Consider the following 17,215-nt stretch of genomic DNA (forward strand, 5'->3'; position numbering starts at 1 on the left):
CATCACTATTAATTAATAGGAATGCTACTAACAACCACTTTTTGGGAGGTTAATAGTATTTATGTCATTATGAAGCAAGTTTCATCCAAAGTGCCTAGACTGTGATGTCATTAAATGTCTGAATTTCATAGATAGCATACTTATGTTTTAAAAATAGGAGCTTCAATCCGCAAAGGTGAACTCATGTTCTTTAGCCTTTTTCTTCTTTTAAGGTCTTTGTGTTGTAATCTATAAAACATGTCTTAGAAAAAATTACTCTGGAGGAAATTATTAAAAAAAAATATCAGATGTGAAAAAGGAAGAAGGCATGAGAGCAGGGGAGAACAAGGAGGATTAGATTCAAACAGAATGGGATAGCAAGTTCAACTGTGGACAATTTCTCCTGAGTTTTAAATTTTGTCCCTAGAAAAGCATGTGAACTCCCATGGTGTTAGCACTCAAATGGACAGGCAAGGAATTCTCTTTGGCAGCCTAACCACATCCTGTAGTTTTTGACCTGAGCACCAGTGCCAAGGTATATTTTGAGTAGTACTCTTACCCTTGGCTTAATGTCCTTAATTTGTTTCCATAAAATTAGGACATAAGGCAAAAAGGCATTAGGGGATAGCACCAGCCAATTGTAAATCACCTTTCGAATCATTTCTTTGAAGGACTATCAATATCCTCTGATATAAATTGCCTGACGAAAAGCAAACAAGTCTAGACAAACTGAAAAAAGAAAGCATTCATTGCTTAAGCTGAGTGAGCACCATTGTATTCCAATGTAATAGGCCGCACACCTTCCTGTTGAAGGTTTTATTCCTTCTTCACTACTATGAATAATTATCTTTTAATTGTGAAATGGGTATCAATTCTTAATTACTCTTCCAAAAATCTAATACAAATTTTTGCTCTTGTTTCAAAAGAACAGATGTATTGCATTTCTGGTTTGTAGATTTCTAACTAGCTTGTAGACATTTTTGTTTTAGAACAGCTTAAGAGTCTGTGAGCAAGTTGCAGAATTAGAGTGTTTATTTATAGGTCAGGGGCCAAGAATGCTCCATTGGCTGTTAGCCGTGGCAGAATGTGACTTGGGAAAGCTCTGAACACATCCTTACGTGCAACAAAACGATCACTTATTTACCATCTAACTCAATGGAAAAGAGCCTTTTGTTTGAGCTTTGGGAAATGTTCCCCAATGTATTGTGCTTCTAAATGTGATGCATGATCCTCAATATTTTTTGTTCTTGAACAGTCTCTGAAAGCTATTCCAAACGTGGCGTTCCTCAAGGGATATTTCTTGAATGTGCAAAAGTATTCTCGAATGTGTCAATGTGGCAGGCCACCTTTCTCATGCCTTACAGCTCCACCTAAAATATGCAATAAGCACTCACGTAGGAGTGGAAGGGTCTTCAGATGGTTATATAACCACACCGTAGAAATGGCCCTGCTCCTCCTGGCTCACACACCACACTGAGAAAGGACATCATGTAAATAAACTTTTGTTTCTAGATGAGGGGAGTACGGGGACACACGTTAATTTCGTTTCTTCTTTTAGTTCCATCTGTAATTAGAAAGTGTAATCTTTTTAATATGCTGGATGCAAAAAAAGAAAATAGGAAAACATTTTAAAGAGGTATTCTAATTTTCTATTTTAAAAGTTTATAATAGCAGTTTGTTTGTAAAAACAGGCCTTAGCACATAGATGAGAACCAGCGCTTTTTGGAAAGCCTCATCTTTGTCCTTGGGATTTTAATCACCTTGAGCTCTTACCCAAATGATAAAGACCTAGCAGGTCTTTAAAAATGTACATAATGTATAGTTTAAAGAAGGGTAAAAAACAAAAAAAAACATTTTTTTAAACGAAAGAAAACAGGTCAGATATGTTCTAGGTGTGTAACAAGGTTAAATTAAACATCTTTTAAAAATTCTAGTTAAAAACTTCATTAAATTCACTCTTCCAGCAAGACTTAGCACAGAAGGTCTACTTTTCGACCAGGTTGATTTCCTTTTCTGGAGACTATGAGCAGAATTATTCTGACGAAGAAACTGAGTCCCAAGGCAGTAAGGGGATGAGGCACAGTTCACTTCGATGACGGTATAACCACAGCAAATGACATAGCCGGGAAACTGTACAACCCTGGACACGTGCTTCTCGTTTCTGTGGAGTGGAAAGGAGCGTAGAGCCCCATGCTATCACTACACAGACCTGGAGAAGGCTGTCTGCATTGCAGGGCTGGGGGTGACCCGGTGGCTGTTAAACTTTTATCTGCATAAAGCATGTGGTAGCTCTAAACTCCTCATTTCAGCCTTCTCCCAGGCCATTCCCACCACCCTCGAAGCCTTCGGTTTCCACAACCTCTGCCTTGAAGACAAAAGGGTCTAGAAGGATTCCATGTGTATTTAGGCCTTGTCCAACCATCTGCCTTATGAAGTTCATCCATTTCTAAACCAAGGACTTAAATATGATTACTGCGCTTGGATTTACAAGAATGTACAATCAGCAGGTCCCCTTTTGCAGTAAAGGGCATTAATCGAAGGCCATACTCATTTTTTCCCTCAGGTCAGAGGCGGAGGGAGAATTTCATTGACCAAATAGAGACCTCCTTGTGTCAGTATTTTTTTTTTTAAGTTCATTTAATGGTGATAATGGAGGGAGAAAGGAGTCAAGGATAATGCAGGCATGAAGAAAGAAACCAAAAGAAAGATCCCACTGCTTGCTAAATTAATTCTTCTTAGGCTGCCTGACTCCAGCCATCACCCACAGCTGTATTTAGCTGGCTAGAGAGGCTTCTCAGGATGTGTGAACTTCCATACAGGGACGATGATGTGATTTCAAATCAGTGGTGTTCTCTACCAGAGAAGCATTACTCAATCATAATTCCACATTACCTGATAAACCAATTTATAGAAATAGATACCACTTTGGTCAGTTCTGTGCATGTAGCTAACAAAATTGTGGCTCATTTCTCTTGTATAGTTTGCTATGATTTTGGTTTTCTAAGACATTTGTTCCTTATGGTCTCGAACATGGAATTCTATATTAATATTATAACTGTGTATTTTTTGCTGAAAAACAAATGTATGAAGTAAGAATAAATTATTTGTAAGCATAGTGTTTAGGTCTGTATTTGTATGCCTTCAGCAAACAATTCCTAAGTTAATAGTAAGTATGTATAACACTAATACACATGATAAGAAGAAGCATCCTTTTTATAAAAATCAGCAGGCAGAACGGAAGAATGTAAGTTTCTAATGGAAGTCCTGAAGAAGCACCCTTAGTATATTTTTTATAATTTTATTTAAATGAAAAAGAAAATTCATGAGTTACTTTGAAACCGTGTCTTCTAAGAAAATACTTAAGCCCAGATAATGAATATTTTCCTTACTCTTCCCTATATTTAAAGGCACATGTTGCGCATGGACTTCTGTGCAGTGCCGCCTGTCCCAGAGCCCTAGTGATGTGTGTGAATTTGTGGTCTCTCTGTCCCACATAACCCTAACAAAGAAGATCCAGCTTCAGTTATTAAGGTCTGTGAGGTAACCTCAGGGAAGCCTAAGTGTAACCCAGAGGGAAGCCAGGATAAGAGTAGAACCAACACATGGAATGGGGCTGAATAGAGTAAATCACAAAGGGAGGCTTGATCGATCTGTGCCTGAAGCCAACACACTTTTGGACTTGTTCTTATATGAGCCAAGAAATTCCCTTCATTTTAAAACATTGCTTATAATCAGAAGTATCTTAACTGATCCATAAGGTTTGGTAACCTTCCAGCCATCTACAATAGGATTTGCACAGCCCCCATCCCACCTTCCCTCAGCCAGTCCCACATTTTAGGACCTGCATATTAGATATTTGAAAAACCTCATTTTTATTTTTTTTATTTTTTATTTATATTTTTAAAAGATTTTATTTATTTATTTGACAGAGAGAGACAGTGAGAGCAGGAACACAAGCAGGGGGAGTGGGAGAGGGAGAAGCAGGCTTCCCGCTGAGCAGGGAGCCCGAAGCGGGACTCGATCCCAGGACCCCGGGATCACGACCTGAGCCGAAGGCAGACGCCTAACGACCGAGCCACCCAGGCGCCCTGAAAAACCTCATTTTTAAAGTACAGATTTCTGTATTAGGGCCCAGTGCTGCCCTGTGACCCTCCTGGGTTGCCTAAATCACTTTCTCTCCTGTTCTCCACTGCAGATATTTCATATTTCTGACCTTCCCACCCCCTCTCACCCCTCAAATCTCTCACCCCACCACTTCCCATCTCTTCAGCAACCACACTATTATTACGCATTGTTCTCCTGTATGTTAACTACTTCTACTCAATAGGGTTCTTCCTACGAATGTTTAAAAATGTACCAGTAGTATCTCCCATCTTCTAAATAAAGGAAGTCACCCTCTCCCCACTATGTCACACTCTAACAACCACCACCCTCTCTTCTTCACAACCAGGCTTTTTGCAAGAGTGGTGTGCACCGTCTTTGTTTCCATACCTCCCACTCTCTCCTTCACCCACTGCATTCCGGCTTCATTAACCTCACTAGAATGGCTCTTACATGATTCCCGACAACCTCCTTCTTGACTTCCATTCCCTTCCCCTGAAACTCTTCCCTTGGCCTCTGTGACCTCATACTCCCTGGATTCCCTCCTACTTCTCGGGCTACTGTTTAACAATTGCCTTTACTGACGTCTTCTCCCCCTGTTCATGGCCAAAGTCGATTTTCTCAAAGTGTGAGCCAGACCAGGGGCGCCTGGCTGGCTCAGTTGAAAGAACAAGTGACTCTTGACCTTGGGGTCATGAGTTCAAGCCCCACACGGGGTGTAGAGATTACTTAAAAAAAAAAAAAGTGTGAGCCAGACTATCTACATTAGTATACTTTAAGGACTTGTCAGCGTCTTGATTCTGCCACTTCCTTTCAGCTGTCACGGCAGAGGTATAATTCTTGTTCTAGGAAGCTCAACCTTGAGCCTACTCCAATACTTCCAGTGGATTTTTAAGCCAGCCAACACCTGTTAATAAATCCCCTTCAGCCCCAACTAGGTTGAGTGGGTTCTGTTGTCTGCAACTGAGCCTTAACTGATACAGCAGGTAAACAGAAAAAGATGGTGATCAAAAGTTCTGCAATGGGAAGCCATAACTCTTTATTCCCCAAACCAATCATTGGTGGATAGTCTGTTGGGCTTCTGATTTTTTTTTTAACCTTTAATTTTCCTTGGAAGACAAAGCAGGTTCTGGATCAGGCGGCTTCTTCAGAGAGTTTGGTTCTATTTCAAAGCAAAAAAAGAAACATTAGGAAGAGAATTACCTAGAAATTTGTTTCCCCTTAATGTTGACTTAATATGGGTGGATGGAAACACAACATGAATACTTAGAATTTACGTCAGGTGAAAGAAATCTAAAATAACAAGGCTCACCAACAATAAGTGGCATTCCCATATCACTGAAGTTTATATAACTTTCATATAGAGATTAAGACCCTGATAACTAAAAATCCACTAAAGACTATACAGAATTATAACACTGGGTAGTGTTATAGGAGACTGAGCCAGAACTTCAGCAGCTGCTTGGATTCCTCTTTCCCTGGACAAAGGTGCTTTAATGCATCCCCCTTTTTCTTCCAGCAGTACCCTAAAGTTCCTTTTAGGAAGGACCCCTCCCACTCAACCTTGGTAGGACTGCTCTCCCTGGTGGAGGTAGGCGTGTGACCCAAGGTAGGCTTGCAAGCACAGAGCTTCTCTAGATTCTGAAATTTCCATAACTTGCCTGCAGATGTCTTCATGCAATTCTGAGAGCTATCCCATGGCCTTCAAAAATTTTTTTTAATTATCTTCTCCCTGTAAGTTAACCAGAAGGTTCCCATTTCTTGCAACTAAAGAGAATTAACTAAGGACTTCCAGTTTCTGGTCTGGCATATAAGGAGCTTAGAAGTTATCACTCTATCCTAACAACAATTAAAAAGCTGAATAAACTAAAAAACCAACAACTCTTCTTAGATCCGTCCGAGAATTATGGGTCACAGGGCAAAATGCTGTCCTCAAAATTAGAGAGACACACAGGTGGATACAGAGTATTACAACTTACCACATTGGGAACCCACAAGTAGAAACCTCTGCAGGAGCCAGTACTGGTTCCTTTTACCTGATATATCATGTCTGGCTTTCAAAAAAATGACAAGACTACTAAAAGGCAAAACACATAGTTTAAGGAGACACAGGAAGCATCAAAACTAGTCTCCAATAAGGCAGGATGTTGGAAATATCAAACTGGAAATTTTAAACAATGATGCTAACAGCTCTAATGGGAAAAGTAGACAACATGCAAGAACAGATGGGTAAGTGTGGACAAAGAGATGGAAATTCTATGAAAGAATAAAAGATAAATGCTGGAAATCAAAACCATTGTGACAGAAATGAAGAATACCCTGATGGACTCATTAGTAGACCAGACACAGCCAAGGAAAGAATCAGTGAACTTGAGGATATATCAGTAGATGCTTCTAAAACTGAAAGACAAAGAGAAAAAAGACTGGAGGGGAGAAAAGTAGAACACGCAAGAACTGTGGGACATCTACCAAAGGTATAAAACATACATAATAGGAATAACAAGGAAAAGAAAAAGGAACAGAGCACATTGACTGACACAACACCCACTCAAAATTCATAACTTGAAAGGAAAGGACATGATTTTTGAATCATTTGGAAAATGATTTCTTCCTCTCTCTGTCTTAGAAGACTCCTATCTATTTCTGACTGCCAAAATTTTTTTTCAAGAGCAGAAGGAATTCTTTAAGAAAGGTGAGAATTTGGTGGCTTAGTTGGTTAAGCATCTGACTCTTGATTTTGGCTCAGGTCATAATCTCAGGGTCTTGAGATCAAGCCTGTGTTGGGCTCTGTGCTCAGCAGGGAGTCTGCTGGAGATTTTCTCCCTCTGCCCCTCCCTCCCGCTCACGCAGTCTCTCTAAAATAAATAAATATATCTTAAAAAAAAAAAGAGTGGTGAGAATTTAAGAAATTTGATTACCTTTGCAATTTATAAGTACTTTCTAAAACCATAGGATTAACAAAAGAGATCCCATACCTGCCTGCCTGCATAATTTCCATTCTTTCCACCTTGCTTGAACCTATGTACTATAAAAATATATGTGGAAAGCTGAGAGGTAGGCAGAAGGCATGTGAACATTTATCAGTACAAAATGTAATTTCCTAAGAGCTACCTTATTAATTCAAGAAGACTTGAGTGGGTTTTTACTCCGGCTCTTAATTTAATGGTTCACTGTGTTAGCTCATCCTTACCCACTATAAATCTGTTTTGATGGTAATCTGTAAATATCAATTTAGAGTTCTTTCATATTCTAATTTTAGTTACACAGAAATGTCATAAAGTACAAAAAGAAATGAGTTTAAGGAAAATGTTTTCTAAAGATATACACATATAATACACCAACTATAAGTAGATGATGTTCATATCTTGCATATAAGGCAAGAAAGGCATTCTTGTCCTCATTTCCATTGTTCTGAGTGGATTTTTTGGTTTTGACTTTGGCGTTTTCTTTTCGCCCCATTCAGCTCTTAGAGAAAGGGGTCAGATATAAAACATGGCAGATGTGAAATCCTGCCAGAAGTCCCTCATTTTGATCTCCAGTGTTACCTATTTCTTGCCAAATGTAAAGTTTGTTCATTTACAGGTGCAAATTTATCACAGAAACACATAAAGGGATCCCCAACACATGGTATAAATCATGGTTCCTCCCTTCATTTTTATTACACAGGTGGATCTGGCTAGAATGAATTTTAAAAAAGAGAAGAAAAGGGGGATTTTTCTGAGCAGTAGATGGCAATTCTACATTGTCTCCCCGCCTACTGCTTCAGGGAATCATTTGAGTCCTGGGGCTATCATTTGCTTGGTTGTGGCAGAGGGAGCTGTCAAGGCGGATGAGTCACAGCTATCCTGTAAGTCAGATTCAAGTCTTCCTGAGCCTAACAAAGTGGGGCTCGTTATATGGAAACCAGGATACCTTAAAAAATAAACCTTGCACTCTGTGTCCTTGCTGTCCAGTCCCATTAATAATTCTAACAAGACATATGTCAGGCCACAGTGTCACTCAGCTCCCCCCACAAGGGCTGGTGACTTTTCACAGCCCCTCCTAAGAAATCCCATCCTGAAAAATGGGGGACCACATCAGGAATAGCTGCTTAAGTGTTTGGGACATCTTAGCGTCCAGCCTGGTTCCTCGCGTAGACGCAGCCTGAAGTTACTTACAACTGGGAAGAAAATGCTGGACCCCCAAATTGGGGGTGAGGGCAGTGGGGATCCTGCCCACCCCGTCCAGAGAGCGGTATCTAAAGAGTGATGGACACACAACACACACACTCTTCCCCCCCACCCCGCACACCCCAAACTCAAACTCCCTGGTCACTGCGAGAGGATGAGATGATTCTCCAAGCCGTAAAGGTCCCTAGAAAGGCCTCTTCCAGAACCATGGAAAAGAGCGAGGGGATTCCTGCAGGAATCCTGGCAGGCCGGGCCTGGGCTCCAGAATACACTGAGCAGCCAGAGGGAGGCGTGTGTTTTCCCGCCATGGGCGTGGGCGAGCTCGCAAGGGGCAGGAGCTGGGAGGCCCGCGGGGCAAGGTGGTAGCAGCGCCGCGGGGCAGCCCCGAGGCTGGTGGGACGCATGTCGGGGGTGATGCCATCAGCGCGCAGGCACGGGCAGGGGACTCTCGCACCTCGGCACCTGCCTGCACCCAGGCCAGCCTGGCCCGGGGCAAGGCGCCGGTGGGAAGGCCCGCAGGCCGGGTGGTGGGACCCAGGGAACTCGAGGCCCCAGGGTGACAGGAGACACCACCACGTGGTCCCGAGCCCGTAGGTGCTCTAACTCCGGCGTCTCCTCTATTTGCTATTTGCCTCTTGCGTCATCAAGACCTCGGCTGGGTTTGACTTCTGGAGCCATTATTCTCTAGTCTTGTCATGTTAGGAAGTTACTTGGCCCCTCGGGACCTCCATTTCCTCATCTGTAAAATGGAGTTGTAAATATCTCCTACTTAGAGTGGCGCGAGAATCCAGTGAATCAATCTAAAGCTTCTCCGCTCGGTGCCTGGCACATGGAAACTGTTCAGTACATTTTAGCTAGTGCTGCATTAGCTAAAACACTTAAGAACCCATAACACACCCAATCCGTGAGGATCCTGAGGGCATGTGTGCATTCCGAGGAAAAAAGTGGAATTGATTTCACTTTCTTTCTAGATCAGTGCTATTCAATGGAAATATAATGCAAACTGTATATGTAATCATCTAGTATCCACATTAAAAGGGTAAAAAAAAATCAAGTGAAATTAATTTTAGTAATACATTTGATTTAGTCCACTCTATCCTAAATATCCTAAATCATTTCACCAGCCACATTTCCAGACCTTCAATTTCCTAAGTTCTGGACAGCACAGCTCAGACTCCTTGTCACCATGTGGGTCTCAGCTTGTGTCACCACCACCTTTGAGCATCTAAGTAACCACCTTGGTCTCTCCCCCCACCCCCCCACACACATTCACCATGGCTTCATCCTGTTTTATTTCCTACACATTATTTATCAGCATGTGAAATTACCTTATTTATTGTTTCCTTCTCCCCATGAGAATCTAGGCTGTAAGACTGCAGAGTTGGATCCTTAGCAGCCAGCATAGTGCCTTGCATATTGCAGACATCCATTGAATATTTGTCAAATGTATGAATCAATGACTGAACAAATTCATAAATGACTGGATGTGGTATTATCTACCTACTCTACAGACAGAACTATCCAATTTTAACTAAGATCTCTCTGCAACGCGGAAATAATATTATATTTGAAGAATTCAAAGGATGCACAGTACTCACAGGGGTATAAAAACAGAATTCTACCAGGGCACCTGGGTGGCTCAGTCGTTAAGAAACTGCCTTTGGCTCAGGTCATGATCCCAGGGTCCTGGGATCAAGCCCTGCATAGGGCTCCCTGCTCAGTGAGAAGCCTGCTTCTCCCTCTCCCACTCCCCCTGCTTGTGTTCCCTCTCTCGCTGTGTCTTCCTCTGTCAAATAAATAAAATTAAAAAAAAACAACAACAGAATTCTACCATTTTGACAATTATGGTGGCAATGGCAAGTGACTCAGCTACTGCCTTTATGCCTAGGTTTATAAACTGCCTCTCCCAACTGTGATGGCATAATTATCAGATATTCTTCAATAGCCATTTATTTACTTTATGCATTATCTAAAATGTATACCAACTCAAAGATTTAAGATTTTTAAAAACAGTTTTAAAATAAAGATTAATATATAAAAATATTAAACTGAGTCCAAATGGTGAAGAGCCAGTTAACTATGGTTAGGTTAACCCTCACTAAAAAGAGAGTAACTCGCCTACTGTAAGAGTAGGTATATATCTCTGTTGGGACAATTCTACAATAGAGCTTTCTTGATAAAACTACGTTTGGGCAATGGGTCAATAACAATAGTTAAAACCTATTTCTGGACGGGCTACCCATTTAAGGCAATAATGTGTTTGTGGTACTGGTTCTAGTGGACTTATTCACTATTATAAAATGGTTAGTGAAATAGTGGTTTCCAAACCTGGCTGCCTAGTAGACTTACCTAGAGAGTTTTGCAAGCCAGCTGATTCCTAGGGCCTATCCTCAGAGATTCTAATTCAGACAATCTGTCAGGACTTGGAAACTGTTGTTAGAAAAGCTCTCTTGGTGTCTCCAGTAATGAGCTGGGTCTGGGACACTCTGAAGCAGAATTGTCCAATTATCACCAGAGGCCGATTAACCAAGACACCAAAGAGGCTCAATTTTCAAGGACATATCATGTGCATGAGTCCCTTCCAAAGCCCGGTATCTAATTTTGTTTTTGTCATTTTGCATTCTTTTTCTTAAACAAGACCCCCAAATTATAAAGGGATCACTCCCACAAAACCTGGATCTGCTCCCGACCGACCATAAACTATACTATAGTCAGAAAACTACAGCCACAGAGCAAATCCAGCCCTCTGCCTATTTTTGTACAGCTCATAGCTAGGAATGGTTGCTACATTTTTTACTGCTTGGAAAAAATGAATAATACTTCACGACACGTGAAAGTTACATGAAATTCAAATTTTGCTTTCTATAGGTAGTTATATTGGCTCACAGCCGTGCATGCTCATTCATTTACAAATTGTCTGTGACTGCTGCCATGGCAGAGTTGAGCAGCTATTTCAGAGATTATATGGCCTGCAAAGCTCAAAAGTATTTATTAGAGGCCTTTTACAGAAAAAGGCCTTTGCCAAGCTTGACCTACACCATCAAGTGATAACATCATAGACACAACAGAACACTGATTGAAATGAGTTACTTTATTTAATGTGAAAAGCATGTATGATGGGGGAATTGTTTAACATAAATAACTTATGAACAATCCCAACTGTAGAAGTGAGAGGTTTGTTTCATGAAAATCTAGAAGTGACTAAATTCACATGTGAATAGCAAAGAACCATAGCATCTGTTTTTTTAAAGATTTTATTTATTTATTTGAGAGAGAGAGAGCACAAGAGGGGGGAGCCGGACAGGAGAAGCAGACTCCCCGCTGAGCAGGGAGCCCGATGCAGGACTCTATCCCGGGACTCTAGGATCATGACCCGAGCCGAAGGCAGACACTTAACCAACTGAGCCACCCAGGAGCCCAAGAACCATAGCATCTTATTCAATATCACTCAGAGTAAGCTATGTTTGGTCTATAGGTTAGGAGCAATGGTTGGTGAGACCAAAGGCTTTGTGAGATGATTAAGGATAGAATGATTAGCAGTAAAAACCTTCCCAGGTAGGACATACAGGAAAAATCTGGCAGGATAGTTGCAAAAGATGTCTGCAGTTAGATTAACCACTAAGCATAAAATAAACATGTGTTCTGAGTTGTGGAAAAGTATAGAGAAATGTTGCTAAAGTTGTACTTCAAAGTTTAGCTCTGAGGTGGGTTCCTAAACCAGTTAATCCAATACTTGAAATGAAGCTAAAAACTTTGAACAATAATGACTAGGTGAATTGGGCAAGAACTGTGACAGATCATCGAATTCTGGTAGCAAAGCAGATCAAAACTACTGATTTGGCTGTCCCTCTGCATAGAAGTATGACAAGAAACTTAGGTAGAGCCGTGCGAGGGTCACTCTGAAGACCTGAGATGGAAGTGGGGAGTCTGTCAAAGGACAGCTAGAGTACCATCTGAGTTGTTGTGACTGCTGACTGGCCAGGGGCCATGAGTGTTGCAGATTTCTCAGTCAGGCAAACAGCAGGTAGAAAATTAGACCAAAAGGCAAATCAGTTGGGAAGATTAGTCAGCAAAGAGGTTATTAGGTTGAGAGGTTAATGATGACGGCACAGCTTTTTTATTAGTCGGTTGACTTTAAAGATCTCATGATTGGATTATGCCAAAAAAAAAAAAAAAGAACAACAACAACAACAAGAGATCTTCCTTAACTGACTCAGAGGCCCAAGACTTTGAAGATCCAAGTGGTCTGCTACTTCTGGTTCTGATGGAATTTTAGCTGTTTGAAGACCATTGGTTCTGTGTCTTTTGGAGAGATCACAGTCCTCTGTTCCAAAGACCATCTGGGAATACTATCCCAACCATAGTCCAACATTTCCACTTTCATGATCAGAGAGGAGTCTTGAGAGCTGGCAGGTAAGAAGATTGTTGAGTTGATCTGACAGATGAGTGATTTACCAGGCAGACAGACATAGGGAAAAAAGAAGTAAAGGAACATTGTGGAGCATCTGCTCTGTGCTAGCTGCTTTATATATGTTACTTCATTATCTCCACATCCCCTCAGTATAATTATCATTGATTCCACTAAATGTCTGAAGAAACAGAGATGGTAAGTTTGCAACAGGGGAAAACTTAGCATATCTGACTCCATATTGCTTCTATTGCCCTTGCTGCTGTGACCCATAGCTTAAATCTGCTTACAGCAAGATGTGCATAAATTGCTTTTTACCCCAAATCTACCTCACTCAAAGAGATAAGGAAATATGTACAGAAATGACTATGCTCTCTTTAAGATCAGGATCGACATGACCAGATTCCTGTACCCAACGATCAACTGACCAAGGTCAAAGAAGTTACCCGACTTTCCTGGGATGTCTACAGATAATCAGTCACCTTTTGACTCCAACCCCATTCTGCTTCTCCCTTTTGCTAACACAAAAGAAGCTTAAATTTCTTGCCAAGGGGAGATGGTTCTTTAGGACGATAGTCCCCCATCTCTTTGGTTTGCTGGCTTTCCAAATAAAGTTGTTTTCCTTACCCCAACATCTTGCCTCTTGACTTGTTGGCCTGTCCTATGGCAAGCAGAACGAGCTTGGACTCAGTTATAGTTTCATGCTTACAATCATCCAGCCAGTAATGGTAGAGTTGAAATACGAACTCAGGTCTGACTATCTGCTTGGCCCTGAGGTCCTCACTCTTTCCCACTCACCATCCTGCCCCCAGTAGGCCCTCCAAGCAGAGAAAGCAACAGGCAGAAAAGCACAGCATCATAAATATGGCTTGCCACTTTCAGTGACCACCGAGACATTTCTTTGTTTACCAAATTATAAAAACAGAACTAAACTACTACCCTTAATTAATTAGTAATACTGTCTCCAAGTTGGAAGGTCACATTACCCATTGTAGTCTTTCTTAAAACAAATTGCCATGTTCTAAATCTAGGAAATGTCCTTTATTGGGTCTCTTTGAGATTTTACAGAATTTAAACTCCCAAACTGGCTGTAAAAATTGCCTCCTATGCTAATGCAAAGTTTTGCTGACTACAGATTACTACAGACTACAAAAACAGCTCTTTTGGCTCCTTGCTCCATCTGTGACTAGTTTCTCTGTCACCATATTTCAATTAGAAATGAGGTTGTAATTCTGCCTTCCGTCCCCATGGGGTTTCTTTACACAGGCCATTACAGTAATGAGTTACATGGTCTTCCCTCAGGTGATGGTCAGTGGTGAAAACACAGTCAGTAGATCATTAGAGCAATTATTACAAGCTTCTTTAAAAATTGGTTAAGGAACATGTGCTACCATTTAGAAGTCCTTCAGCAACTTATGTGATCAATTTGTAGATATTTCTGTTCCTTCCAAAACTGCATCTTCAAATTTGTCAGAGCTTGAAATATTTATATCCCCCCCTCAATTACAAACCACTCAAAAGAGGCTATAGGAAGACACTACTATCAAGTAATGCTATTTTAAAGAATCCTGGTATTTAGTAGATTTCTTTTGTAAACCTAGGCCTAATCTCAGATTAAACAGAACAAATGGTAGCTACATAGATGGCCTCTTTAAATCTATTTGCTTTACCACAGATGAACAAGCCAAGAATTTCTTAATTTGTAGTTGAGAGCTCTCTTCCCAACTTAGAAGCAGAGGGAAAAGGAAGACCAACAACCAACCTAAACAGAGATTCTGTAATTATAGGATTTTAGGTTTGGAGTCACTTCACTTAATCTTTGCATAACCCAGAATTCAACCCAGAAGATTAAAAGAACAGCATTTTGAATTCTATTCATGAAAATGAAGGACTTGGCTAGAGTTTATTAACAAAGCCAAGGGGAAAAAATATAAGTTGTTAGTCAAAGCAACATAATCCTCACTCCAATGCAAAGTGGGGAAAAAAATTTAGTTGTACATGATTTCCATTGTAAGAGGTAATACTTTGGCATACAGACTTATAAAAGAGGACATAATATCCTGAAGGTGAATTACTCCATGTGGGAGAACCGTATGAAGATTCCACTGTTGAAGCAACCCCTGAAGCTTATCAGATCTAAATAAAAGATTGATGGTGATTCTGAGCTTAAAATTTAATGCCCAGGCTAGCTACTAAATTTTACATTACAAGAATGTTGGTGGTACTGTAAATCAATAAAATCAATTATGCCCTCTTAGGGGATGGAGTTTGTAACATAAAAATTATTTACATATAGTGCTTTTTCAGAGGGCTTTGTTTACTTATTTCGCTCAGCTGTCACTTGTCAAAATTTTCATTTTGATGGATTTAATGGGTAGTATTTCATACATGCTTCATTAGAAATCCCATTCTTCTAAAAATGCCCTGTTTTCCCTAGAAATTACTGATAGACATGATCATTTCTACCTATAAACATGGCATATGGATTTGCAGATACGATCTAATAACGTGATACACCCATAGTCAAGAAAGCAATTCCCAACTTTTAATTTAACTGATCCTCTCCCTGGAAAAAGGAACTTCAAGGCAGCTACATTGTACTGTGAAGAAATAATCAATATAATAATCATAGCTATGAGGCTGCTTTGTAAATAAATGGTAAGTGTCTGTTTATCCAACACCTTAGTTACTATGTAAGTCTTTTCCCAAAAGCAGGTTACCAATTCACAGGAGCTTTATCTTCAGCGAAGCCCATCTCTCAGGTGAGTTAAAGGCTCGTGAGAGAAGGTAAGTGACCGTTTCTGTGTTTAAAATGGGCTGTGAGATGAGGGCCTGTGAAATGCCACTCAAAGGCAAGAGTCAACAGCGTTTTCCTCTGCATGATGTCGTTAGTGTCCCCACCAATCTCCCCCTCCCCAGCCTCGGGGAGGGAAAAAGCCAACTTACTAAATAAAGCAAATGTAAGTACTGTAACAACATATGCCTCCAAATTGTGTTTTTGTAAAATTATAACATCGAGATTTTGATCATTTGGGCTGATCAGATACTTGGTGACGTTTATAATCAAGAAATCAAAGATGACAGTGTGGAAAAAGTCACAAACGCTATCCTAAGTAATCATTTAAAACATATTTCAAAATAAACTGTGATAAGAACTTCCAGTTTATTAAGTCAGAATTAGAATGTGAGAAAGACAAATTTCCAGGTCAATAGCGAAATAATTTATTATTTTGTTTTCTTAACAGGGGGGAGGATATATTTTAATCATTAGGGAGAAATCCTGTTTCCTATTCCTAAATATATTGGATTAATGTCATATGTGCATCAAGTTAGCTAGGAAGAAGGCCATTTTATTTTATATTTATTTATTTATTTATTTATTTGACAGATAGAGAACACAAGTAAGCAGAACGGCAGGCAGAGGGAGAAGCAAACTCTCCGCTGAGCAGGGAGCCCGATGCGGGACCTATCCCAAGACCCTGGGATCATGACCTGAGCCGAAGGCAGACGCTTAACCGACTGAGCCACCCAGGCACCCCGGAAGAAGGCCATTTTAAGGAACATTAATCATTTTAATTCAAGATAAAGATATAAAGAGCACTAATCAACTACATTTAAGTTCTGAAATCAAGAATTTACTCAAAAAAGGTTTTCTAGGTTTTCATCAGCTAATATGATTATTCTTTAAAGATGTTCTAGTATCAGATTTAAGCTGTTTTTCTTTTCCCAGGTCACTTGGACCATTACCCCCTCTATAAAATCCCATATTTGGTGAAACACAAAATATATGACATCCGTTTTTTTTTTAAATTTATAAGGTTTAAAAAAAACTACAAAAGATACAAACACTCATATGCAAGTCAAACATTATAGAGGTGTACTAACACCCCTTCACCTTCTCCAATCCCATCCTCCTGAGAAACTCAATGTTAACATTTTAGAGTATATCCTCCACACCAAATAAATATGTCCAAACACATCTATCCAAACACAAATGCGTAATTATAAAAGCTCTGCTTAATAAAGTCAGAATCAGTTCTCTATATTCATCAGGAATCTTTTGATTACAAGTAACAGAAACAGAAAGTAGTGTAAGTGAAAGGGAGGATTTACTGGTTCGCAAATCTGGTAGGCTTCAAGCACAGCTGGATCTAGGGACTTAAAGCAGCACCTGGTCTAGCTTTGTCTTGGTTCAGTTTTTCTCCGTCTTGGGACATTCTTGGGAAAGTCTCCCCCTGTGGTGGCAAGATGGGCACCACCGCTCGGGGTGTACATATTTATAGTTCCAAACCCAGGAGAAAAGAGAGTATGTTTCTTTTTCAACAGAATCAATGAAAGTTCTGAGATTTTGCACTTACTGCCTCTGATTATATTAAATGTTCACCCCTGAATCCATCCCTGTGGCTAGAGGAATGCTCTGATCCTCCAGTCATGTGTCATGGGCACACATGGATTGAGAACTGGGGCCCGTCTTAGTTTGGGCTGCCATATAAAAATATCCTACACCGAGTAGCTTAAACAACAAGCGTTTATTTTTCACAATTTTAGAGGCTGGGAA

The sequence above is a fragment of the Eumetopias jubatus genome, unplaced genomic scaffold, assembly GCF_037043125.1.
Source record: "Eumetopias jubatus isolate StellerSeaLion01/CBP00866 unplaced genomic scaffold, mEumJub1_p1.0 scaffold_1, whole genome shotgun sequence".
Lineage (NCBI taxonomy): Eukaryota > Metazoa > Chordata > Mammalia > Carnivora > Otariidae > Eumetopias > Eumetopias jubatus.